This window comes from Ornithorhynchus anatinus, chromosome 3 (assembly GCF_004115215.2).
Source record: "Ornithorhynchus anatinus isolate Pmale09 chromosome 3, mOrnAna1.pri.v4, whole genome shotgun sequence".
Lineage (NCBI taxonomy): Eukaryota > Metazoa > Chordata > Mammalia > Monotremata > Ornithorhynchidae > Ornithorhynchus > Ornithorhynchus anatinus.
Genome location: NC_041730.1, coordinates 121,748,364 through 121,776,171, shown reverse-complemented (window position 1 = coordinate 121,776,171; position 27,808 = coordinate 121,748,364). Strand labels below are relative to the sequence as shown.

Genomic DNA, 27,808 nt, shown 5'->3' with positions numbered 1-27,808 from the left:
GAAGGACCTGTGTTCTCATCCAGGTCCTGCCGCTTGAATTCTGTGTGACCTTGGGAGAGTCACTTAACTTCTCTCTGCTTCAGTTAACTCTTTTGTAAAATGGAGATTAAGATTGTGGGACATAGACTGTGTTCAATCTGATTATCTTGTGTCTACCCGCACTTAGTAGAGTGCCTAGCACATAGTAAGCACTTCTGAAATACCCTTAAAAATAAAGAAGTCAGGGATGGACAGGTAGATTTGGGAATCATTCACATAGAGATGGTAGTTGAAGTAGTGGGAGTGAATGAGTTTTCCAAGAGAGTGGGTGTAGACTACGAATAGAGGAAGACCCAGAACTGAGCCTTGAGGGATCCCCACAGGTAGGGGTGGGAGGAAGAATGAGATAATTCATAGTTTATTTTTTGTTTTAATGGTATTTAAGTACTTCCTATATGCCAGTCGCTATACTAAGGTCTGAGGTAGATACAAGCTTATCAGGTTGGACACAGTCCATGCTCCACAAGGGGCTCATAATCTTAATCCCCATTTTACAGATGAGGTAAGTGAGGCACAGAGAAGTGAAGCGACTTGTCCAAGGTCACACAGCGAGCAAGTGGTGGAGCCGGGATTAGAAGCCAGGTCCTTCTGACTCCCAGGCCTTGCTCTACCCACTAGGCCATACTGCTTTGCAATTTTGTGGCTCCTTCTTACCCAGGGGGAATTGAACGACTCAGGGGATATGTCTGCATTTACCGGGGCCTAGAGTATAATTACGGTATTTGCATTTAAGCATTTACTAAGTGCCAGGCACTGTACTAAGCACTGGGGTGGATACAAGCAAATAACGTTGGACACAGTCCCTGTCCCATCTGGGGCTTTCAGACTCAATCCCTATTTTACAGATGAGGTAACTGAGGCCCAGAGAAATGAAGTGACTTGCCCAAGGTCACACAGCAGACAAGTGTCAGATCCAGGATTAGAAGCCATGACCTTCTCACTCCCATGCATGCTGAATGTCAGCAACACCTCAGTCCCTAGAGTCTTTCCTTTGGGATCCTCCCCTGTTGGGCTGCTTTGGAAGATGGACTAAGCCATGCATTTCCTGCACATGAGCTGAAGTAGCTGCTACTATTTAGGAATCTCTGGTTGGAGGTTGCTGGAATCAGGACCAAGAGAGGAGGGCTGTTGCCCCAGTCCTCCCGCCATAAGGAGTCTTGCCCCAGTGCAGTGGGAGCTCTTACTATGTGCAGAGCACTGTACTAAGCCCTTGAGAGAGTACAAAAGAAGCAGCGTGGCTCAGTGGAAAGAACACAGGCTTGGTAGTCAGGTCGTGGGTTCTAATCCCAGCTCCATCACTTGTTAGCTGGGTGACTTTGGGCAAGTCACTTAACTACTCTGTGCTTCAGTTACCTCATCTGTAAAAATGGAGATTAAGACCGTGAGCCCCACGTGGGACAACCTGACTGCCTTGTGTTCCTCCCTCCCCCAGTACTTAGAACAGTGCTTGGCACATAGCACTTAAATGCCATCATTAGTAGTATTACTGTTACAATATAACAGATTGGGTAGACGTGTCCCCTGCCCACAAGGAACTTAGGAGAAGCAGTGTGGTTAAGTGGCTAGATCAGGGGCCTGAGAATCAGAAGGTCCTGGGTTCTGATTTTGGGTCTGCCACATGTCTGCTCTGTGACCTTGGGCAAGTCATTTCACTTCTCTGGGCCTCAGAGAACTCATCTGTAAAATGGGGATTAAGACTGTGAGTCCCATGTGGAATAGGAACAGTGTCGAATCTGATTAACTTGTGTCTGCCCCAGCGCTTAGAACAGTCACATACGTGCTTACTGGCACATAGTAAGCACTTAACAAATACCATAATCTTTATTATTATTATTGTTAACAGGACCTTGTAAGTGACAAACTGCATTCCTCCTAGCCCAAGGCCATAGCTGCTCTACTTGTACTTTAGTCTTTTTTTTTCTTTCTTTTTTAAGTTATTTGTTAATGCTTACTAAGTGCCAGACACTGTACTTCTCTTCTTGGGAGACTTTTTCCTACTCCAGTGCAGCTACTGACCAAGACATGTTTGGCTCCCATATTGGCTGTTGACGCAAAGGTTGGTTAGCGAACCCATTCAAGGAGTCGTCTTCTCCTCCCTCAAGGGTGTGAGTTTAAGGGGAGAGGGCCTCATTAATAGCTTAGATCCAAAACTTGCAAAGGTTTGTGGTACCTCTGACTGACTCACCTTTCTAATGCCTTCCTCGTGATCAGTCTTGGTTCAAATGGATGGTTGTTCTTGGAATATACATGGGATAGCCTTTGGTATTCAGCAATGACATCCTTTATTGCAACCTTTATTTGCCCCTCCCCCAGGCCCACAACATTTATGTTTACATATATAATTTATTTTCTTGTATCCCGACTCTGCCCCTTGTCAGCTGTGTGACTGTGGGCAAGTCACTTCACTTCTCTGTGCCTCAGTTCCCTCATCTGTAAAATGGGGATGAAGACTGTGAGCCTCACGTGGGACAACCTCATTCCCCTGTATCTACCCCAGCGCTTAGAACAGTGCTCTCTGCATGTGGTAAGCTCTTAACAAATACCAATGTTATGAGAAACAGCGTGGCTCAGTGGAAAGAACCCGGACTTGGGAGCCAGAGGTCATGGGTTCGAATCACGGCTCTGCCACTTGTCAGCTGTGTGACTGTGGGTAAGTCACTTCACTTCTCTGTGCCTCAGTTACCTTATCTATAAAATGGGGATTAAGACTGTGAGCCTCACGTGGGACAACCTGATTACCCTGTATCTACCCCAGCACTTAGAACAGTGCTCTGCACATAGTAAGTGCTTAACAAATACCGACATCATTATTATTATTATATTGATGTCTGTTGATCAATCATATTTGTTGAGCGCTTACTGGTGGAGAGCACTGTACTCAGTGCCTGGGAGGGTGCAGTATAACAGAGTTGGTAAATACATTCCCTGCTCACTGTGAGTTTACAGGCTAGAGGGGAGGCTGTTTACTATCCAAAGCACTGTACTCTCTCAAGCACTTAGTATAGTGCTTGGCACATAGTAAAAGCTCAATAAATACAATTAAATGACAGAATCTCTGCATGTGGCTCCATTCAGTGACTGGGGCTGGAAACTTGGGCTATGCCTGAGGCTGGACAGTGCTCTGCACACAGTAAGCGCTCAATAAATATCATTGATTGTTTGAAAAAGCTTTCTACTTAGGCTCCAGAGGCGCCCAACCCACCCAACCATGCGGTTTCCCGAGGGCCATGGCTGAACCCCTCCAAAATGCGGGACATGGGGCAGGAACCCCAAAGTTTCTTTCTCCTGGTGCCTCAAGGGAATTTAGGAGTCAGATTTTAAACCCAGGATTCAAATTTCCTCTAGATTGGGAAACGAAATGAGAAAGTACATGGTGTTTTGCAGGATTTGGGGGACACAAGGAATAAACAATAGTGGGGTTTGAAATTCATGTAAGATCTGTTTAAGCGATTGCATCATGCCCACCTAAGTCTTTAAGATGTTAGATTGAGCCATCTGGGTACCAGAGTGGCTTTTGGGGCTGAGGGGGCGAATGTTCTGCAGGTGACAGGATACATATGTTTGCTTTTTTTTTTTTTTTTTTTAATTTTTTCCCCATTGCAGTTCCTGGCTTTCTATTAAAACCTGCTTTTTTCAGAAGGAAATGAAGTTCATCAGGATGATATTGCTGTTTATTTACTCAGGCTTTATCTGTGACATTCCCAGGGCCCCCAGCTAAATTTGGTCCAACTAGAGTGTAGTGTGAGAGCGGAGTCATTAATGTCTGGGTGAGGGACCTGGAAAATTTTGATTCGATGGGACTTCCATGGAGGAAGCTCCATATGGGGCTGAGTAGGGGCAAGAGGGGTTTCAGCACCAGAAAATGAGAATATAGGTAGTGCCCACTGAACAGCAAGCTCTTGGTTACCTGAGGAATCCTGAGTTGAAGGTGACAGAGTCACCTAGGGGAAGTCTAAACTCAAACTCTGAACACCTGCCTCTGTCCTGTTACCCTGGCAAAGTGTCACCTCTCTAGTTCAAGTGCCAGGTCTACTCGTGGCAACTGGAATCATGTATACAGCATTACTGCCATTTTGGATCAAGCACAGGCTTATTCAACCCCTTGATGACCACTGCTCATTTCCCATGCCCCAGGGAGCAGAAAATTGGTATAATAATTTGCACCTGGAGAAATCCCGGAATAGAAGCTTGCCTGGCATTGAGTAGGGCTCCAGCCTGGCTCCCTTCCTCTGGAAACCTTAGACCCGGTGGCTTCCTCAACCCAAACTCCTGGAGCTCTGGTCTGGTGAAACTCTTGCTGGTCCAAAACCACTCTAGGAGGCCTGATATGACCTGCTCTGTCTCTGGAATGCCCTCTCTTTTGCAGTGCTCAACAGGGGATGCCCCCTTCCCCCACAAGAGCCCTGAAGCCCCCTCTTCAGGAACTCTAAAGATGGCTCTTTACTGGCCACCTCCTCACTGGCTTAATGCTATAAGGAAACCATAAGATTCATGGGGCAAATCATGTGAGAGAGGCAGAGAGGGAGAAAATAAATATGAATCTAGGCGGTGGGTAGGGGAACTCAGTGAAGATAATGAGAGATGAAGAGAAGGCAAGAGAAGACTCCTAGACTGTAAGCATCTTGAGGGCAGGGAACATATCTACAACTAAATAGTGGTCGGTGCAGTGTTCTGCACACAGAAGACACTCAAATTCTGTTAGAATCTCTAGTGTCCCATGAAAATAACCCAGCAAAAGATTTCTCATTTCCCTCGATTGCTAGAATTGATCATCCAAGTTCACTTGTACCCTTTTCTTCCTATGTAAGCGGTTCTCGTAAATTAATTTCAGGACTCAGTGTTTCTTTATGGTGAAAGAACCGTAGTTCACTGTGTTTCAAACACTGTTCTAAGCTCTGGGGTAGGTACACATTAATTAGGTTGGACCCAATCCCTGTTTCACATGGGGTTGGTTATAATCTAATGTAAGCCCCTGTTATAACTGTCATCATAAAAAGACAAAGGGACCAGTAGTTCCTTTCTCCTGGTATTGGGCAAAAACTCAAAAATTGGGAGATGGTAGGCAAAGGGTCTGAGACCTGGAAAATACCCTATTGACTGCTTCTGTCACCAATTGCCTATTCAGAGCTGGGTAGCCCTGCTCTTCCTGACTTCCATGGAAATTCCGGGTCTCTCCCAGAGAGCTCCTACCTTCAGTTGGAGATCAGGGATTACATTAATTTTGCCCGTGCTCTAGATGCCGTGGGGACAAATCGTGCATTTGTTCTCTCTGCAGTGACTGTCAGCTGCTGGTAGGCAGTGGGAAGACTTATGATGTGGCTCAAACTCTCAAGCTGTTGGGTGTGAGCATTTGGGGAGAGCATATTATCTTGTGTCTTTAACCCCAGCTCAGCGATTGGAGTTTCTAGCCCTGCTTGGAACTGTTAGTGTGGTATGCATACTGATAAAATGCTTCCATTTGTAAATCTAAGTCTTGACTGCTGTGGAGAAGTCTAATTCAGGAGCTTATTTATTGCTTCCTTTGAGTCTTCTGGTGTAATCAAGTCATCTGTCATAGCTGGAATGTGTTTACAGTTGGAAGCAGACTATGTGAACTTTCAATTATCTAAATAGCCTCAGTCCCAATTAGTTTAGATAAACTGAACAAAATTTCCTTTAACTAGCCCTAAAAGGCACTTGCCCCATTCTCTTCAGTTATCCAAATTGCAGGGGTTTTTTTTTTTTTTGGTTGAATTATCCAAACTGTGCCAATCAGTCAGTTCAGATAGCAGATCAGTCTTATTTATTCATTCATTCATTCATTCAATAGTATTTATTGAGCGCTTACTATGTGCAGAGCACTGTACTAAGCACTTGGAATGTACAATTCAGCAACAGATAGAGACAATGATGGGCTCACAGTCTAATCGGGGGAGACAGACGGCATACCAAAACAGAACGAAACAAAAACAAGGCAACATAATCATGATAAATAGAATCAAGGGGAAGTACCCCTCATTAACAAAATAAATAGGGTAATAAAAATATATACAAATGAGCGCAGTGCTGAGGGGAGGGGAAGGGAGGGAAAGGAGCAGAGGGAAAGGGGGCTTAGCTGAGGGAAGGTCAAGGGGGGAAGGGCAGAGGGGGTGCAGAGGGACCAGAGGGAAATGGGGTAGCTCAGTCTGGGAAGACCTCTTGGAGGAGGTGAGCTCTCAGAAGGGCTTTGAAGAGGGGAAGAGAGTTAGTTTGCCAGAGGAGGAAAGGCATTCCAGGACAGCGATAGGACAGGGGCCAGAAGTCGACGGTGGGATAGGCATGAACGGGGGACAGTGAGGAGGTGAGTGGCAGAGGAGTGGAGCGTCTGGGGTGGGCAGTCGAAGGAGAGAAGGGAGGTGAGGTAGGAGGGGGCAAGGTGATGGAGAGCCTTGAAGCCAGGAGTGAGGAGTTTTTGTTTCGTGCGGAGGTTGATAGGCAACCACTGGAGGTTTTTAAGGAGGGGAGTGACATGCCCAGAGCATTTCTGCAGGAAGATGATCCAGGCAGTGGAATGAAGAATAGACTGGAGCAGGGAGAGACGGGAGGAAGGGAGATGAGAGAAGGCTTACACAATAATCCAGCCAGGATATTATGAGAGCTTGTACCAGCACGATAGTCATTTGGATGGAGAGGAAAGGGTGGATCTTGGCGATATTGTAAAGGGGAGACCGGCAGGTGTTGGTGACGGATTGGCTATGTGGGGTGAATGAGAGAGCTGAGTCAAGGATGACACCAAGGTTGCGGGCCTGTGAGACGGGAAGGATGGACGTGCCGTCCACAGTGACAGGGAAGTCAGGAAGAGGATAGGGTTTGGGAGGGAAGATAGGGAGCTCAGTTTTGGAGATGTTGAGTTTTAGGTGGCGGGCAGACAACCAGGTGGAGACGTCCTGGAGGCAGGAGGAGATACGAGCCTGAAGGGAGGAGGAGCGAACAGGGGAGGAGATGTAGATTTGGGTGTCATCTGCAGAGAGATGATAGTTGAAGCCGTGGAAGCGGATGAGTTCACCAAGGGAGTGAGCATAGATGGAGAACAGAAGAAGGCTAAGAACTGACCCTTGAGGAACCCCTACAGTCAGTGGATGGGAGTGAGGGGAGGAGCCCGCAAAGGAGACCGAGAATGAACGGCCAGAAAGATAGGAGAACCGGGAGAGGACGGAGTCCGTGGAGCCAAGGTGAGATAAGGTGTGGAGGAGAAGGGGATGGTCGACAGTGTCAAAGGCAGCAGAGAGGTCAAGGAGGATCAGAATAGAGTAGGAGCCATTGGATTTGGCAAGAAGGAGGTCATGGGTGACCTTAGAGAGAGCAGTCTCGGTAGAGTGGAGGGGACGGAAGCCAGATTGGAGGGGGTCCAGGAGAGAGTTGGAGTTGAGGAATTCAAGGCAGCAAGTGTAGACGACTGGTTCTAGGAGTATTGAGTGCTTACTGTGTGCAGAGCACTGCGATAAGCTCTTGGGAGAGTACAATACAGCAGAGCTGGTAGACACATTCCCTGCCTACAAGGAGTGTACTTTCCAGGGTCTAGCAGATATTTCACTGTATCTGTTTCTACCTTATTAGAGTTATCTCTCTTCTCAACTGATTGTAGCTATTCCAAAGAACTCCCTCACATATGGCTCCAAGTTATTTTGCACTTTGAGACCATAGGCTTTAAAATACTCAGTCTTAACTCTCTCTCCTCTCATACTACACTTCAGCTTTCCCACTGTGCTCCTCTTAAGTTAACCTATTCATTGTGCCTTTTGCTTTTTTCTTGCTACTGACCTCTTGCTCCTGACCTCCCTTCTGTCTGGCGCTCTCTTCCTCTTCATATCGGTAAACCATTGCTCTCCCCAAAGCACTACTCGAATCACATCAATCATGGTATTTATTGAGTGCTTACTGTGTGCAGAACATTGTACTAAGCACTTGGGAGAGTACAGTGCAAAAGAATTAGCTGACAAGCTCCCTGCCATCTCTACCAGAAAGCCTCCCCTGATTAATCCTTCCTCTTTCTGCCTTTTCTCTTCCCCTACTGCCATTTAAGCACTCTTGCATCATCTGAACTCTTGGGTACTAAGCCTCCCCACCCCTAGTCCTCTGCCCCATAGCACAGGTGCACATAGAGAAGCAGCTTGGCTTAGTGGAAAAAACACAGGCTTGAGAGTCGGGTCGTGGGTTTTAATCCCAGCTCCGCCACTTGTCAGCTGTGCAACCGTGGGCAAGTGACTTAACTTCTCTGTGCCTTAGTTACCTCATCTGTAAAATGGGGATTGACTGTGAGCCCCATGTGGTACAACCAGTGTAGCTCAGTGGAAAGAGCACAGGCTTGGGAGTCAGAGGTCACGGGTTTGAATCCCGGCTCTGCCACTTAGCTGTGTGACTATTGGTAAGGCACTGAACTTCTCTGTGCCTCAGTTACCTCATCTGTAAAATGGGGACTAAAACTGTGAGCCTCACGTGGGACAACCTGATTACCCTGTATCTACCCCAGCACTTAGAAAAGTGCTCTGCACTGTTGTTGTTGTTAAATGCTTACTATGTGCAGAGCACTGTTGTAAGCGTTGGGGTAGATACAAGGTCAGCAGGTTGTCCCACATGAGGCTCTGTGAATACCAACATTATTATTATTGTTATGACCTTGTATCTACCGTGGTGCTTGGAACAGTGCTTGGCATATCGTAAGCACATAACATATACCAACATTATTATTATTATTACTATATCTATAACCCCTTCAGCCTTTCCACTGCCTCCTAATTCTAGGAGCAATCCAGCAACTCAGTCTGCAATCGTGAGCTTTATTGTGATGTGAACCCACCTGTCTTTCTCTTAATTTCAGCCTTTTTTCTGAATTATCTATAGGATACTTGTGGCTCAGTGGAAAGAGCCCGGGCTTGGGTGTCAGAGGTCATGGGTTCGAATGCTGCTCTGCCACTTGGCAGCTGTGTGACTGTGGGCAAGTCAGTTAACTTCTCTGTGCTTCAGTTACCTCATCTGCAAAATGGGGATGAAGACTGAGCCTCATGTGGGACAACCTGCTGACCTCGTATCTACCCCAGCGCTTAGAACAGTGCTCTGCACGTAGAGCTTAAACAAATACCAACATTATCATTATTATTATTATTATACTGCTTGACTTGGGTCATAGACTTAGAACTTTTCAAGGAGCAAACAAGGGCACCAGTTTCTGCTCCACATGAGCTCTTTGTGGGCGTGGAATGTGTATTGTATCATTCTCCCAAGTGCTTAGTACAGTGCTTTACACAAAGTAAATGCTCAATAAATGATCGAATGAGTGAATGAATGCCTTATTCTTGTCCTCTAGACTATCCGTCCCCGGATTGGCAGATTTTCCTCCCTGGCCTTTGAGTCAGGCATGCACAGTCTCCATTCCCAGATGCATTAGCCTCTTAATGTAGTGACAGACACCCAGGAGAAGGATGTCTTTTTAAGGACTCCCTCCCCATTGCATTCAGCAAGACCTTGTCCATTAATTTAGCCGCTCTTAATGCCCCTTTTTCAGGAATAGCTTCAGATCTGACAGCCATTTGGCAAGGGGATTGCCAGGGCACTTGAAGCCCAGTGAAAGGCTGTGAAGAGCCAATTATCTGAAAACTGATTACCTGAGACAGCTGATGATCTGAGCTGAGATTAGTTATGACCATTTTCATCCTAGGTTTTCAAGGACTTCCCCCAATATGCTGTTTGGATTGTTTGGTTGGGGGGACCTCTGCGAATGGTGCTCTGTGCTGCTGTTAGTAGTGAGGACCACCCCCCTTTTTGGTTATTGCAGTATTATCTAGAATTTATAGATTTCTTTATATTTTTTCCAGTAATGCTCTCACTGGTATTCACAGACTTCTCTGTGGAAAAGAGGAGCAGATATTGCCATCCCTGTTTTGTGGATGAGGAAATCAAGGCACAGAGCGGCTGAGTGACTTGCGTAGATCAACGGTAGAGCCAGACGGAAAACCGGTCCTGGATTCTATCTAAGTTCCCTTCCGACTAAATCGAGCAGTTATCTCAGCAGAAGCGCTGCTGTGCGTGTGTTGGCAGTCTGAACTGCGATCTTGCTTTATCCTGACAGCCAAGGTAGTTAAATAAATAAAATTACAGATATGTACATAGTGCTATGGGTCCGGGAGGGGGGATGAACAAAGGGAGCAAGTTAGGGCAATGCAGAAAGGGAGTGGAAGAAAAGGAAAAGAGGACTTAGGAAGGCCTTTTGGGGTAAATGTGCCTTCAGGAAGGCTTTGAAGGTGGGGAGAATAATCATCTGTCAGCTAGAAAGAGGGAAGCCATTCCAGTCCAGAGGCAGGATATGGGCGAGAGGTCAGTGGTGAGTTAGACTAGATCAAGGTGCAGTGAGTAGCTCGACATTAGAGTAGCAAAGTATATGGGCTGGGTTGTAGTAGGAGAGTAATGAGGGAGGAAGGGGCAAGGTGATTCATTGATTTGAAGCCAATGGTAAGAAGTTTCTGTTGCTGAGGTGGATGGGCATCCATTATAGTTTCTTGAGAAGTAGGGAAATATGGCCTGAACATCATCTTAGAAAAATATGGGCCACAGAGTGAAGTATGGACCGGAGTGGGGCGAGACAGGAGCCAGGGAGATCAGCAAGGAGGCTGATACAGTAATCAAGGCAGCAAAGAATAAATGCTTGGATTAACGTGGTAGTAATTTTTGGATGGAGAGGAAAGGGTGGATTTTAGCGATGTTGTGAAGGTTGAACTGGCAGGATTTAGTGATAGATTGACTATTTGAATTGAATGAGAAAGAGGAGTTAAGGATAATGCCAAGGTTGTGGGCTTTCGAGACAGGAAGGATGGTGGTGCCATCCACAGTGATGAGAAAGTCAGAGGACAGGGTTTGGGTGGGGAGAGTACAAGGCAGTTAACTCCATGATCCCTATCTAAAAAAAAAAAAATCTAACAAAGTACACTACTGTTAAAAGACTCAAAGATGACAGAATCTATTTTGTACTTGGATTTGTACCTTTTATTCACCCCACCCTCATCCCCACAGCCCTTAGAAAGCTGGAATTTATTAATTTATATTAATTTAGATATTTCCTCCACCAAAGAGGAGGGAAAGAAGATATTTGAACAGAAATGTGTAGGCTTTAGAGAAGAAATTGGGGGATGTTAATACTGACTGCATTAAGTGTAAATTTAATTAATGCCATTAGTTAAGCCCCTACATTGAACTAAGGAGAGGAGCTATTCACAGACAGTGATTCAGATCTGCTCCCTAGTCTTCTGGGGCACACTATCTAAAGGAAATAAAATTCAAAATTTAGAATGAATCCTAACTAAAGGGGAAAAGAAACCTGAAAATGGAAAAGTACCTGAAATTGACAAGTATCAACAGAAAATTATAGCTATCAGCAAAGTAGTACGGTGTTAATATGTACAGAGAGATGCATTAGGCACCTGCGAACATATAATTTAAGTAAAATTCACTTCCCCTTGCTGTCAAGGAACTTTGAATGTAGTGGGGGTGAAAGGCTGACAGAAACTCTTACAGGTAAAGCAGTAAGAAACCCCCATCTTGATTATAAGCTTGTTGTGCTTATAACGTGACTACCAACTCTGTTATATTCATTCAATAGTATTTACTGAGTGTTTACTATGTGAAGAGTACTGTACTAAGCACTTGGCATGTACAATTTGGCAACAGACAGTGACAATCCCTGCCCAGTGATGGACTCACAGTCTAATCGGGGGAGACAGGCAGCAAAGCAAAACAGACCAAAACAAAAACAAGACAACATTATCATGATAAATAGAATCAAGGGGATGTACATCTCATTAACAGAATAAATAGGGTAATAAATAATATCTACAAATGAGTACAGTGCTGAGGGGAGGGGAAGAGGTGAAGGGGGAGGAACAGAGGGTGGGGTGAGGAGGGGAAGGGGACCTTCGCCAACAGCGTTCAGCAGCTCGAGCATAAGAGCGAAGGAGGCAGACAGAGGCAGAGATCCAGGGCTGTGGGTCAGTGGAGCGAGAGCGGTCCGAGGGAAAGGGGAGCGAGCGAGTTGAGATGAGTAGAGAGGGTGGAGTTGAGAGCGGTAACCTGATCGTCGAGAGTGGGAAGAGAGGATAGGGAGGCAAGGTGGGGTGAGATGCTTTGGGAGAGATGGATGGGATCAAGAGACCCGAGGTGTCTGTGGGGGAGTAATACAGATTTGCAAGGGTAGAGAGTGTGAGAAGGTTATGGTCCAAGAGAGGGATTTCAGAGTTGGTGAGGGTGGAGATAGTGCAGCAGTGAGAGATGATGAGATCGAGGGTGTGACCAAGTTGGTGAGTGGGCGAGGTTGTACTCTCCCAAGCATGTAGTACAGTACACAGTAAGTGCTCAGTAAATATGACTGATTGAAGAGCATAGGTGCAAATGGTCAAAACCAAGTAAAGCTGCTCAACTGATGAGTGAGGCATGATAAGGTGGCTGATGGACCTCAAGAACAGGAAGATAAGTGGTTTTTGGAGAAAGTTTTTGTAGAATTGTGAAAATGTGGAGGGATGTGGTGGATTTAAGAGAGTGAAAATTCCAAAAGACAAATATATAGCCTTATGCATATATAATATCTTGTTTAATAAATAGCTGTATATTCATAGACATAAAATGCATATTTCTATACTTACAAATGCACTTCAATTTGTGAGACAGTCATCCAGCATTGTACCTCTGAAAGTAAACACTTATAAGTGGAAAAATTGCTATAACTTTCCAGCATTCTTTTACTCCCTTGTTGTTTCTGCACAACCCCCAGGGCAAGGAGTGGCAAAAGACTCCAGGTGCCAGAGTTCTAAAGTTTTAACTCTCCATTCAGTCACATTTATTGAGTGTTTACTGTGTGCAGAGCACTGTACTAGGTGTTTGGGAAAGTACAATATAACAATAAACAGACACATTCCCTGCCGCAATGAGCTTGCCTCTCTCTGCTCCCATACAGCTGGGGCTTCTCTCTAGCACTGGTGGAGAAAGGAGAGTCATCCCAGTCTTCTGGTAATTTGGGGGTTCTGGGTCATGGGTAAATGATATAGAGATGAGACACCCCCAGCATCTGTGAAAGTGCAATTTTATTGTTTAGCATTTCTTGATCTTTGTTTTGTTCTATCTCATTCATCATTGTCGTATCATTGACCAGAACTGGATGGTGGAGATAATGTTTTTGGGGGATTGGGTGGGGGAGGAGAGGAGAAACCCTCCCACCCCGGTAGGTTGTCACTAGGGGTTGCAGAGGAGACCTCGGTGCTGCAGTTAGATCTCCACCAACTAGAACGCTGGGCCAAACCCAGCTCCTGGAGAGGAAGAGTGAGAGAAGGTGATGTGGTGTAGTGGATAGAGCACGGGACTGGGAGTTGGAAGTTCACGGATTCTATTCCCAGTTCCACCACTTGCCTGCTGTGTGGGCTTGGGCAAGCCACTTCACTTTTTTGTGCCTCAATTACCTCATCTGTAAAATGGGGATTGGGACTGTGAGCCCCACATGGGACAGGGACTGTGTCCAACTCGATTTGCTTGTATCCGTCCCAGCACTTAGTGCAGTATCTGGCACATAGTAAGTGCTTAATTAGCGTTATTATTATTATTATTATCTTTATGAGGAGGAGGAAAGGGAAAGGGTGAGACCAAATCATGCCTGTTTTTGCATCTAAAATTATTCTATTTTCACAGCAGCTCTATATTGCCGACTCATATTCGGTTTGGGATTTACTTTGAGCCCCAGATCTTTTTTCAGTTATGTACGCAGATATTCCCAATGTGACCCTCTCTCCCCTTTCTCCTTCTCCCTCAGAAAATTAGATTAATGTAGATCTGGAAGAGACCTCAAAAGTTGTTTGTCTCTATCCCCTTGCCCCCAAGGTGGATAGCAAACCACAAAATATCTGCCTATCCTCAAGTGTCCCCAGAGATAAAGATTCTATTAACTTTCTTGAGCAGCTCTTCCTAGATAACCTGGCCTTTTCAGTTGTATACTCCAAACATGTGAATGATTCTACCATATTGCAGCTGGGATCAGGTGAATTGAGACTCTAAACCCTCCTTCCTACGCTCCTTCTATTAGTTCCAAATGATCTCGGAGTCTTGGGTTTATCAATTTCCTTTCCCACACCTAGGTTCCTCATATCCATGTCAACATCACTGGCAGAGAAAGGTGAAATCTCCTGCAATGTATGGGTGAAACAATCCCCTGTTTTAAGTTCTGACCAAAGTGTCTGTGGCTAATCACGAAGAGTCCCCAGTGCCCCAGTTACTTTCCCAATCTTGTCTGTATTTACCAAATTGGAGGGGAAGGTATCAGTTTGTTTAATTATTATTGTTAGTAATAATAATAGTAATACTTGTTAAGTGCTTACTATGTGCCAGGCACTGGGGCAGATACAAGTTAATCAAATTGAACAGTTTCTGTCCCACATGGGACTCAAACTCTTAATCCCCATTTTACAAATGAAGTAACTGAGACCCAGAGAAGTTAAGTGACTTGTCCAAGGTCACAGAGCAGGTAAGTGGTGAAGCTGGGATTAGAACTATGCACTAAGCCTCCCTCCTTCTGATAGATGATGATTCCTTTGAAATGAAAATACCAAATGGCACCAGTGTGGCTAGCCGAATATCTTGTTGAGTCTTTGGAGGGGCAGTGGATTGAAATTCTTATTCCCTTGGACTTGGACCATTTAGGAAGAGGAAGCAGATGAGAAGTCCTTTTACAGAGTACAGAATCAGCTTTCTCGAACTGTGCAAATGGCACAAGAAAGTGGTACAAGAAGGTGCTTCTCTGTTGCCATCTCAGCCTTGACTGTTTGCCTCCTGAATATCATTATCAGTGGTATTTGTTGAGCACTTTTTATGTGCAGAGTATGGTACTAAGCACTTGGGAGAGTACAATACAACGGAGTTGGCAGACTCGTTTCCTGCCCACAGTGAGCTTGCAGTCTAGAGGATCCACTTGATTTCCTACTGGATCCCCTCCTGAATGTTGACGAGTAAAAAGATGGAGTTCTGAGTGAAGACCAGTTTTAGTGAGCAGCAGAGGGCACATGACATCCCCTTGGCCACAGTTTCAACCATTGTACATCCCCTGTGTCCTCCCGCTCCCAAGGTCCTGACGCTCTAATTCTTTGGTCCCCATTTAGTTGTGTGTTTGCTACAGCTCAGATATTAATATCATGTAGTTACAGCTGTTCCTGGGTAATTCAGTTTGGAAACTAATGTAGCATGTAGGTGTAAAAATAGCATTAGAGCACTTGGTGTGCCAGTCAAGTTTGCTTCAGCACGTACCTCTAGTTCACTAACTCTGGCATTTTTAGGTGCTGAAAATGTTGCTTTTAAAATAAGACTAAGTAGAAAAAAATCCACAAATACATGTAAGGGAGCTACAAAAGAATCTATGGGTGTGTAGTGCTATTTGGGGCTGGGACAATACATTTTGATCTTCCAAATCAGATCTAATCTAAGTTGGCAATAAGCAGGAATTAAAATCATCTTCAGAGAGTGGCTGTGGGACATTCAGTCCTCCAGATTTCAGAGTTTGAACTGGGTGTTGCAGGAAACTTGGCATCCCATCTTTCTCTGCTCAGTCATAAACAGAGATGATGCCTCCTTCAGTTTCATCGGGTGAGCCTCCGACACTCGTTGCTTCTCCAAGCCGATTCATAGGCAAATGGTGACTAATTTTATATGCTATTTTAAAAATACCGTCTCTGTGTAAAGAAGTTGGGCTAGCTGTGATGACTGACCTGTTTTATAGGGCATGAAGCTCGTTGTGGGCAGGGAATGTGTCTACCAACTCTGTTGTATTACACTTTCCCAAATGCTTAGTACAGTGCTCTGCACACAGTAAAGCGCTCAATAAATACGATTGATTGTGGTGTCTGTCTGTTTGGTCACTCAGCTGACAGAGTATCTTTTGTTTCAGTTCGGTGTCTGTATGTTGTTCCTACCTGTTAGCACTGTTGGTTTTCTGAAGGTTGATTTCTTTTCTTTTCTAGTGAACACCCTCTGTCGCCTCCCAGACCTGCTGCAAACGTTTTTCTCTGAGGTATGTTGCCTATCCCTGATTTGCTCTACTGTCTTTCCATTGGACCTTTTGTAAGTTTCTTGATTAAAAAAAACAGTGAATGGCCAAAGCTTTCCTCATTATAAATGATTCCAATTTAATTCGATTCATAAGTCTTTATTTGTTACACTCAGTTGATTACTGATTGGATACTTATGGTTTTAGAATCAATGTGTCAAACAACATTTCTTTGCATTATCTGGTGCTTTTATATATTTTTAGCAACAAGCCCTTAGGCTATTGGCCTCAAGAGTTGATATGGTTGGGGAATTGTTTGCTCCTTAATTCTACTACTACTACTACTAATAATAATAATTATGGTACTTGTAAAGTACTTACTATGTACCAAGCACTTTAAGTACCAGAGTAGATAAAATTTAATCAGGTTGGATACAGTCCCTGACCCACATTTTACAGATGAGTTAAGTTACATTTTACAGATGAGGCCCAGAGAAGTTAAGCGACTTTCCCAAGGTCACGCAGCAGACACGTGCCAGAGCCGGGATTAGAGTCCAGGTCCTTCTGATTCCCATGCTCATGCTCTATTCATTTCCCATGCTCATGCTGTATTCACTAAGCCATGCTGCTTCTCATCGCTGTCTTGGGATAACAATAATGGCTAATAGCTGTCATGGGATGGGAAAAAAAAATCCTCCTGGCCCAGAACTGGATTAATTCAAATGGAATCTTGCATTGGAGGTCTGGGAAGTCTTGGATTAGCTGGGCTTGGCTCACAGATCAGGTCTGGCCATTCAGAAAGCAGGTAAGACAGGATTGGGCAGGGGCAGTTTAGCTTGTGGACTCTAGACTTTAAGCTCATCGTGGCATTCATTCATTCAGTCATATTTATTGAGCGCTTACTGTGTGCAGAGCACTGTATTAAGCTCTTGGAAATTACAATTCAGCAGGGAATCATATCTATCCACTCCTTTATAATGTTAATCTCTCAAATGCTTAGTGCAGTGCTCTACACACAGTAAACACTCAATAAATATGATTGATAGTGGACCTCCATTTTAGAACTTGGAAATGTTGGGAGGCCATGGTGCCAAGCCTCATGGGCAACCGAGAAGTGTGTGAAAACCTAGTGTGGCCGCTGCCCTGTGCCCTCTGGAAATGTGAGGTCGTGTCCTCTTGATGGCCAGTTGGGTGTTGGGCTGAACTTGGACTCCATAGCCATGGGCCTCAGCTTGGGTGGAGCCAGCTGAAAAGTTTTGATCCACACAGGTCTCTTCCTTGCTTTTTGTTTCTAATGAAAGTTCATCAGTTATCCTTTTTGGATGCTGGCAGACTGACTTAGGTGGCCAAGTGGTTTGCCTTCTATGCCCTAAGTCATAAGAGAAGTGCATGGCCTATTCATTCATTCAATAGTATTTATTGAGCGCTTACTATGTGCAGAGCACTGTACTAAGCGCTTGGGATGAACAAGTCGGCAACAGATAGAGACAGTCCCTGCCGTTTGACGGGCTTACAGTCTAATCGGGGGAGACGGACAGACAAGAACAATGGCAATAAACAGCGTCGAGGGGAAGAACATCTCGTAAAAACAATGGCAACTAAATAGAATCGAGGCGATGTACAATTCATTAACAAAATAAATAGGGTAACGAAAATATATACAGTTGAGCGGACGAGTACAGTGCCGTGGGGATGGGAAGGGAGAGGTGGAGGAGCAGAGGGAAAAGGGGAAAATGAGGCTTTAGCTGCGAAGAGGTAAAGGGGGGATGGCAGAGGGAGTAGAGGGGGAAGAGGAGCTCAGTCTGGGAACGCCTCTTGGAGGAGGTGATTTTTAAGTAAGGTTTTGAAGAGGGAAAGAGAATCAGTTTGGCGGAGGTGAGGAGGGAGGGCGTTCCAGGACCGCGGGAGGACGTGACCCGGGGGTCGACGGCGGGATAGGCGAGACCGAGGGACGGTGAGGAGGTGGGCGGCAGAGGAGCGGAGCGTGCAGGGTGGGCGGTAGAAAGAGAGAAGGGAGGAGAGGTAGGAAGGGGCAAGGTGATGGAGAGCCTTGAAGCCTAGAGTGAGGAGTTTTTGTTTGGAGCGGAGGTCGATAGGCAACCACTGGAGTTGTTTAAGAAGGGGAGTGACAGGCCCAGATCGTTTCTGCGGGAAGATGAGCCGGGCAGCGGAGTGAAGAATAGACCGTGGTTAGAGCAATGGCCCAGGAGTCTGAAGGACCCGGGTTCTAGTCTTGGCTCCTCCACTTGTCTGCTGTGTGACTTTGGGCAAGTCACTTACTTCTCTGTGCCTGTTACCTCATTTGCAAAATGGGAATTGAGACTGTGATCCCAATGTGGGACAGGGACTGTATCCAACCTGATTACCTTGTATTTACCCCAGTACTTAGAACAGTACCTGGTGCATAGTAAACATTTAACAAATACTGTTAAAAAGTCAAGTCTACAGAGGCAGTGCTGGTTTTGACTTTGCTGAGTTAACAGCATCACAGCCTCCTCACTACCCCGATGCCCGCAGAATTTGGCATTGTAGAAGCAGAACCAGATGATAGGAGTTTGGGCCTGTAGGCAGCTTTGAAACCTGTGCTATCCTCTGCCACACTCCTTTAGCACCAGGCAAGCCCTGTACCTGTAATGGAGGTGAGGAGAAGAGAGACAAAAGAATCTCAAACATCAACTGATCAGTGATATTTACTGAGTGCTTACTGTAGGCAAAGCACTGTGTTAAGTTCTTGGGAGAATCCAATACAAAAGAGATGGTAGACACAGTCCCTTCCCATAGGGAACTTAGTCTGGAGTGGGAGACAGACATTAAAACCATGGCTATGTACCTAAGTGCTGTGGGGCTGAGGGTGAGGTGAATATCAAGTGTCTCCAGCACACGTCTGTTTCCCTGGGCCCTCCCCCCCAGCTACCATGCATTCAGCAGAAGCATGTATAAAGCCATCTCATTAGCACGATCCCCTCATGACCCAGTTGAATCTTCTCCCCCAAGTCTTGAGGAATCTAGACCTTAACAAAAGGTTCTTCCTAAGCAGTCTACATGCCATTACCCTCTTTGTCAAAGGAAGACTGGTTCAGATCTAAAGGGGAAAGCTTTTGATGTTTACTCTGGTTAATAAAACCTCAGTTAATTGTTCAAACCCCCATGGCCAGTGGGAGGTTATTCTGAGATGCTGGTATACTGAGCGGCAGGGATGGTGGGTGGGTAGCTGGAGAGGAGGACAAATCGTGGCTCAGCTCAAGCCACATCTAAAGAGGAAGGTGGAAGAATGGGCCAGAAGGTAAGTTCAGTACGTGTCTGCGCACAAGGCCTCTCTGTAACACTGGGTCACACGCACACAGTAGAGCACACAGATTCAGAGGCGCCCAGGCACAGAGAAACCGTTCTATGTCCATTTTTAAGTATGTCCTGTACTTGTCAAAATATTTAAAAAATAATAAAGCCCCAAGCTCTGCAAATAGCAGCTGCAGCTACAAACCAAAGGACAGTGTTTCTGTGTCTGGAGAACAGAATTGCGATTCCCAGCTCCTGGAAACCTGCATCTCTGTTTAATCTGGGCTGTTAGGTGTGAGACCCTGGGGCTTTTGGCTCCCAGATCTAGAGTTTCCCTATCCCCACACCGATTTAAAGTTGTTGCAGGCCTGTTTAGTCCATTCCTCCTATTTTATTCTCTGAACTTGCAGGAAGGCTCTATGTAAAAACCAGAGCTGTGGTGGCTGGAGCTGGTTCAGCTGCGGCAGAAATCCCGGCCAACTCTTCCTACTTAGGAAGCCGGGTTGGAAGCTGGACCTGGGATCTCTGGGGATCATCTAACTATTTGGCTCAGGCCAAATCCTGTGTGGAGGATTGAGGTCCTCCCGGGGTTTGAAAAGGATTATGGGGGCTCATCCTTCCTTTTGGCCACAAACATGGAGTAGCACTCACCATCAGAATCGTGTGCAACTGGGCATAGGCATGTTTTTAAGTAACAAGTCATGGAAGAATTACTTAATTCAGAGTTAAAGACCATAACCCCTGGGTTGAAAGAGCTCACTTTATTCTTACCAATAGCATATTTTTCAATGCTTGTTACTTTATGCTATTCGCAAGCATAAAGTGAGTTCTTTCAACCCAGGGGTTATGGTCTTTAACTCTGAATTAAATAAGACTTACATTCTAGTAGTCACGTCTTGGCCACTGATACAACGGTGAGCATGGCTATTTCTTCTGACAACAAATATTATTCCATCCGCTTAGATGCCCGCTGTTGGGTGAACATTCTCCAATTCCCCAGCGGCCTTCTAGCCAAGACTTGTAACAAGAACATGCGTTACGGCAGAACTGAGTGTGTTTCATTGTTAAATGTCACAGCTGTCAGCAATCCCTCCCAGACCCTCTGAGCATAGGTTAAAGTTTGGGGATTGATGGAGTGTTCAGTGACTGGATCAGCCGACACTTAACACGTTGACTGATGGTTGAAACATCAACTGTTGGATCGTCGACTTGTTGGGTACTTGCTGGCCACTCACGTATGCAGATAAGTGGGAGACTGAGACTAACAGGAATGTCTTCATGACGGTGAATGAGAGAAGGGGTGTGCATTTGAGCGTGCACGTGTGTGTAGAGGAAATGAGAAGTTGTGAAAGTAACATGTCTACCAACTCAGTTGTACTCTCCCAAATGCATAGTACAGTACTCTGCACACAGTAAGCACGATTGATTTGAAAGTAATATGTGAGTCCATAAGAAGAGAAAGTGAATGGGGAAATGAGGGAAAAAAGGTTGTGTGTGTGTTCATCTAATAAAACACAGGGCACGTGTTTCTCTCCAAATCTGTTACATGTTAACTGCCTGTGTCCTTCGATATACCATCCCCTTTCTGCCTTTTTCTGCCCCTGGAAGTCGGTGGAGAGCCCTTGGGCCTGTAAGTAGAGTGGAGAAGATTAGGATAAGAGGTTTTTGCTCCAAGGTCCTTTCCATCCCTCCTTTCCTTGACATACTCACCCTCATTCAGAATTCCAAGGAAAGTTGTTGGGTTGAACATTTACACGGTGCAATCCACTGTGCTAAACTCTCATAGCTACCTCACTCACCAGTCACCAACCACTCCAAACCTCTGGGAAGGGCACTTCACAGGGAACATATAAGAATGCAGTAGGCGACCCCACCAGGGAAGCAGAGAGCAGATCTTGCTATTTGATGGGAGAGTGTGGGGATCATCGAATGCAGACATAATAATAATGTTGGTATGTTTTAAGTGCTTACTGTGTACCAAGCACTGTTCTAAGCGCTGGGGTAGATACAGGGTAATCAGGTTGTCCCACTTGAGGCTCACAGTCTTCATCCCCATTTTACAGATGAGGTCAGTGAAGCACCAAGAAGTGAAGTGACTTGCTCAAAGTCACACAGCTGACAGGTGGAGGAGGCAGGATTAGAACCTGTGACCTCAGACTCCCAAGCCCACGGTCTTTCCACTGAGCCACGTTGCTTCTCTGGGGTTTTGGTACCTCCTGTTCTCTGCACTCCTGAAGACTCAGATGGCTCTATTCAGCCTAATTGGCAGGAAGGGAATTTCCTAATTACACTGAAATCTGTCTTGTAATTTGTGCCAATTTTAGCACTCAATTTCAGTGACTTTTTCCAAACCCATCAGAATCAATCACTTTGGTATTTATTGAGCGCTCATTGTGTGCAGAGCACTGTACAAAGCAAGCGCTTGGGAGACTACAATGCAACAGAAGTGGTAGTGTGTTCCCTGCCTGCAATGAGCTTTCATTCTAGAGAAGATTTTTCAATTTTCAATACCGTAATTTTTGATGAAAATAGATCCACATTTTCCCCTTTCAGGGACAGGGGAGGAGTTAGGAGATCATGACAGTTTCTTTGGTGGACAGTAACTCATTCATTTAATCATATTTATTGAGCGTTTACTGTGTGCGGAGTACTGTATTAAGCGCTTGGGAGAGTACAGTACAGAGTACAGATCTGTTGCCGACTTGTTCATTCCAAGCGCTTAGTACAGTGCTCTGCACATAGTAAGCGCTCAATAAATACTATTGAATGAATACAGTGCAGCAATAAGCAGACACTCTCCCTGCCACAATAAGCTTACAGTCTGGCTGAGCGCTTTACTCAGATTCCCCCAAGTGCTACAGGGAGCAGTCCAGGAGACTGACAGCCCAACACTCAACACACAAACCTGGTCAGACGTTAACTAGATAACTGATGGGAGGGCTAGAAAACTCATTTTTCAACATTAAATGATATCTTCTCCTTCCCAACTAAAGCGAATTTTGTTTCGTGAGAAATACCTGCTAGAAGTAGCTAGTCAGCTACCATTTAATTAGTCAATCAAGGGTACTTATTGATTGTGTGCATAGCATTCTGTTCCCCTCCACCCCCCTCCTCCACCCCTCTCTGGTCACAAATACAAAATTTAAGTTCTCAGTGGGAGGAACTGGGAAGAGAGTCCTCAGTGTGATCAGAAGGTCATCTGGGAAGCAGCTTGGCCTAGTGGGTAGAGCACGGATCTAGGAGTCAGAAAAGGACCTAGGTTCTAATCCCGGCTCCATCGCTTCTCTGCTCTGTGACCTTGGGCAAGTCACTTCCCTTCTCTGTGCCTCAGTTCCCTCATCTGTAAAATGGAGATTCCACATGGGACTGTGTCCAGCCCGATTTGATTGTATCCACTCCAGCGCTTACTACAGTGCCTGGCACAAAGTAAATGATTAACAAGTACCGCCATTATTAATATCTGAGAGACCTTCAAGAGGCTACAGAAATTGTTGGCTGCCTACATTCTTGGGGAAGATGCAGTGCAGTGTAATGTGTCCCAGCATGAGAGCTCAGATCATTTCTATCTCTCCTGCTACTTTTAGTCATCTTTGCAACATGAGTCATAGTTCTTGTGGCATGGGTTTGAGAAGCGTGAGGTTCCCAAATATATAAAGAGGGGGGCAGGCTCTCTTTCTCAAACTGGCTATTGGCGTCATCCTAAATTTAGATAAAGATATGGATATGTGTAATCTGTTCCTGGTGAAGGCACATTCATTTTGCCACTTGTGGGTCAAAATAAAAATTCAAATGATGGCATTTAAGCACTTAGTGTCTGCCAAGCACAGTATTAAATGCTGGGTTGGAGGCAAGGTATTCAGATTGGACACATCTCTGTCCTACATGGGGTTCACAGTCAGTGGGTGGAAGAATGGTTATTGAAACACCACTTTACAGATGAGAAAACTGAGGCACTGGGAAGCTGTCACTTGCCCAAGGTCACACAGAAGGTCGATAGAGCTAGGATTAGAACCCAGGTGCTCTGATTCCCAGGCCCTTGCTCTGTCCAGTAGGCCAGGCACTCAGCCCATTGATGGACCCAGGTTTTGAGTTATACAACTTTGTCTTTTATAAAATCTGTTTATTTCGAACATTGAAATTTACACAGCACAATACATTGCTTTCCTTCCTGGAAAGGAATCGACGATTGATGTCTTTGGAGACCGATGACAAACATTCGATCAAAGCACCACTCTCTCGCTCCTTTGTTTTTCAAATCGAGCACCACCGAAACTTTTTCTTCCATCGTACATCACTTAAAGGAAAAAATTAAAGCCTGCTCAATCTTGCACCTGTGGCAGTTAGGGTAATATTTATGTTAGTGGCGATTTCCCTCTCTAAACTTTAAGCTCTTCGTGGGCAGGGAACACGTCTACCAACTTTCTTGTATTGTACACTCCCAAACACTTAGTACAGTGCTCTGCAAACAGTAGGCTCTCAATAAATTCCATTGATTGACTTATTGATTAGGGTGGCCCTTTGCTGACCTGAAAGTAATAAATGCATGTTATGTAACTCATGCAGTTTATAGAGCTTAATGACATCTTGGGATCACCCGACAAAGTTCTTTGTGGAAAGCCACAGGACCTAGAGGGTTTTTTTCAGGGGAACTCTTCACCCCCACTCTCTGGCTTCTGGCTTCAGAGTCACTGGGGGCTGAAAAATCAAAATATCAGTTATAGAAACAACCTAGACTGGGGCCAGACCAGCTGAAAACTACACTGTCCATCTAAAACTGGACTGATGACCACCCGATGATCCAGTCATCCTGCTCCTAAGGTAAGCTCGTTTCTGGATTTCCATGGCCTAATAAGGAATTCCCTTGCATTGCTAATTTAGTTGTAGTTTCCTTGTGGATTTTGTAGAGGGATAATGGCAGAAGAAAAAGAAATGTTTTGGTATTTTAAAAAAATTCTTTAAAAAAAATTACTCTCCCCTCTTCACAAATTTGTTGCCTGAGTCCAGGACTTATGGAGACCTATTGGGAAATCCACCACTGTTCGTTTTAAGAAACGTATTGTTGGACTACCCTTAAACTGGCATTCTGTTAATGGTCAAAAATACCATCTGGGAAAATGGCTTTCATCTTCAATTACCTCAAAGGTCCCCTTATTTTTCCCCACCAATAGTGTTGGTATTTACTCTTGATCCTTAAAGTGTTTTTTGAATTTTTTTTTTCTTGGACTTCTGTTGATCACTAGCGTTCAAGTTATAATGAAGCATCTCTTAGATTTTGGAACTACCTTGAATACCTAGTAGTTTTATTTTCTAAAGCACTTTCCCTTTTACTTGTCTGATTTTTCTCCTCTCAACATTCTTGTGAGGTAGGGAAAGGCAGGTATTATTATCGTCCCCATTTTACAGATGAGGAAGCTGAGGTCAGAGAGATTGAGACTTGCCTAAGGCCTCGTAGGAGGCTAAGGCCCAAGCTGGGACTAGAACCTCCTAGACTTCTTGCGCTTTCTACTACAACAGATATTCACCAAAAAGAGGAAGCCACCAGATCAGACGAAAGGCGGAAGGGTGATCAAGTGGCCTAACGTGTCAGACTCAAGTGTTGCCTTCCCTGCACTGGGGGATTCTGGTCTCTGCTGGTCCAATCTGGTGTTCTGCCCAGTACTGAGGAAAGAAGCTTATAGGTGAGCAACTTGTATTTCTTCTCTGTAGCTCCATCTTTACTTTTTGAAAATCTCAAAAAAAAAAAAATTGAGACCTATTAAAGGGAAGTTTGCCTAATTTTCCCAATGAAATCCTCATTTCCCCTACTGTATCTCCCTTCTGTGTCATGGGTGCAACTTGGCTTGATATTAAGCACTTGATATTCACTGAGCACTTGATATTCACCCTGTCTCCCCAGCACTTAGGTACATACTCTCCCATTTTCTCTCCTTTTAATTTAATGTCTGTCTCGCCCAAAAGATTGTAAGTAAGTTCCTTGAGGGCAGAGATCATACCTACTAATTATTTTGAATTGTATTCTCCCAAGTGCTTACTACATTACTCTACACACCATGCATAATACCACTAATTGATATAGTTTAGACTTTCTAAGGATGACATCAAATGCACTTGATCTCTTTTATTTGTGTCAATCAAATCAATAGACCAAAAGGAAAAAATACATTCACAAATATGATATAAAATATATTTTGGCAGATCAAATTTCCTCTTCAGAGGAAACTGAGGAATACTTTAATGTGTATGGGTGTTGGTTAAATTCTCCACAAATCTGTATTTACCTAAGAAATTCAATTCAGCATATGAGTAAATGACAAGGGCAGAAAATTAAACAAGCACTTTGTAATGTAAGTATGATGTAGTTCACTGAAAGGAGAGGAAATAAAGCCTTCTGATCTGTTAAACCCAGAAACAAGGCTAGAAGCTAGCATTACCCTTGGCCTCAGTCTTTCTAGAATTACGAATATTTGATAAGACTTGTTAAAAAAAAAAAAAGGGGGGGGGGAAGGGAGCTATTGCCAAGGGAAACCTTTTCCCCTCAAGAACTGCATTTCAACGAGATTACCCACAGGCAGTTTTTGAAGCTTGAAGAAAAATGGTCAGTAAGCACAGTTGTGCCAAAACCCACAAATAAATAATGCATTTATGTAAACTAACCTCTGAAAGATGCGATTATGTGAGATCTACTCTGTGCACTAAAGGGCATTGCTTAATTGGTCAAGGTTACTTACAATTCTATTCCTATCTTCTTGCCAATCTTATCTAACTTAAGGTAATTTAAAATTTAATAGTCTATCCCACAAGCCCATCATCCAGACATTAGATTGTACCTCCTCGAGGGTGCAGGGATTTTGTTTCATATTTGGTAATGCCCTTATGGTTCAGTAGGCATTTAGTTACTTTTGAGCATTAAAATAGTAAATCCTTCCCAAACCTGGTCCAGTTTCTGAAAGAAAACCTAGTGATGCCTCCACCCAGAGAGTCTGGTGGAAATGAACACTAGCCTTAGGAGTTTAAAAAAAAAATCCACCTTCAAAGCCTTATTAAAATCACATCTCCTTCCATCTTTCCCCGACTAAGCCCTCATTCCTCAGTCTCTCTTTCCCTTCTGTGTCACCCTTGCATTTGGATTTAATAATAATAATAGTAATAATGTTGGTATTTGTTAAGCGCTTACTATGTGCAGAGCACTGTTCTAAGCGCTGGGGTAGACACAGGGGAATCAGGTTGTCCCACATGGGGCTCACAGTCTTAATCCCCATTTTACAGAGGAGGGAACTGAGGCACAGAGAAGTGAAGTGACTTGCCCACAGTCACACAGCTGACAAGTGGCAGAGCTGGGATTTGAACTCATGACTTGTACCCTTTAAGTACTTGATATTCGCCCCACAGCACTTACTCACCAAAGCCGTAATTTATTTGAATGTCCATCTCCCTCTGTAGAGCATCAGCTCTTGTGGGCAGGGAGTGTCTACCATCGATTAGACTGTAAGCCCGTCAAACGGCAGGGACTGTCTCTATCTGTTGCCGACTTGTTCATTCCAAGCGCTTAGTACAGTGCTCTGCACATAGTAAGCACTCAATAAATACTATTGAATGAATGAATGAACTATCTCATATGTTGTGCTGGCACAAGCACTTAATACAGTGCTCTGCCCGTAGTTAGCATTCGTTGAATACCACTGATTGACTAAGATCAAAGTCCTGGGTTCTAGTCTTGACTTTGCTGAGACTGGCCAACCTGACAGGAGGAAACAAATTCAGCCCTCCCCTCCGTAGGTTGTGGATACCGGACACCCAGGCTCCCGTGATGCCACGTGGACTTACTCTGGCACGTTGCCACAACGTAACAATGTCATATAGCAGTCCCCCAGGGACCGCCCGACCCAGAACACTTCTGCGGTTGCAACTGTGGTCCCGCCCCCGTCTTCCGGAACCATTGTATTCCCCCTCCGGGTTCCTCTGAAGACAGGTCCAATTTCCAGCTTTAGAACTCGGCCTTAAGAACTGAGTCGGGGAAATGAAAAATCTATGTGTTATATTAATGCCTTCACATTAAAATGTCAGGAGTGTAATAGCGCAATATATAATATAGTCCACTAACAATTTTAATTGTATAATTTTTTTATGGTATTTGTCAAGCACTTGCCATGTGCCAGGAAGTTTTAATTGTATAATTAACTCAAAATTGCTGTGCTGTAACGGTAGTAAAGGTATTTCAATAACCACTGGTGCAGGGCACTGTACTCAATGCTTGGGAAAGTAGAAGAGAAACAGGAGACATATTCCCTGCCCTCAAGGAGCTTCCGACGGGGAGACAGAAATAAAAATATTGCAGATAGGGAAATCAGAATACTGTGACTGTGCATTGGAGTTTACATTTATACCTAACCGCTAAGGAAAACTATAAATACACGTGTAAGTCCACATCCTGAATATCCTTGCAGAGTCTCCTGGGTGGCAGATTTTTCCAGT

General features: G+C 44.7%; 1 protein-coding gene across 1 annotated transcript in view; it reads left to right on the top strand.

Annotated features, from left to right (window-relative positions):
* The window catches only part of SORBS1 (sorbin and SH3 domain containing 1), a 257,482-nt gene that overhangs the window by 62,835 nt on the left and 166,839 nt on the right, over positions 1-27,808 (top strand). Inside the window, exons 2-3 of the mRNA XM_039911578.1 lie at positions 16,035-16,084; positions 24,851-25,014. The gene's annotated coding sequence lies outside the window, so the exon portion shown is untranslated. The remainder of the gene's footprint in view (positions 1-16,034; positions 16,085-24,850; positions 25,015-27,808) is intronic.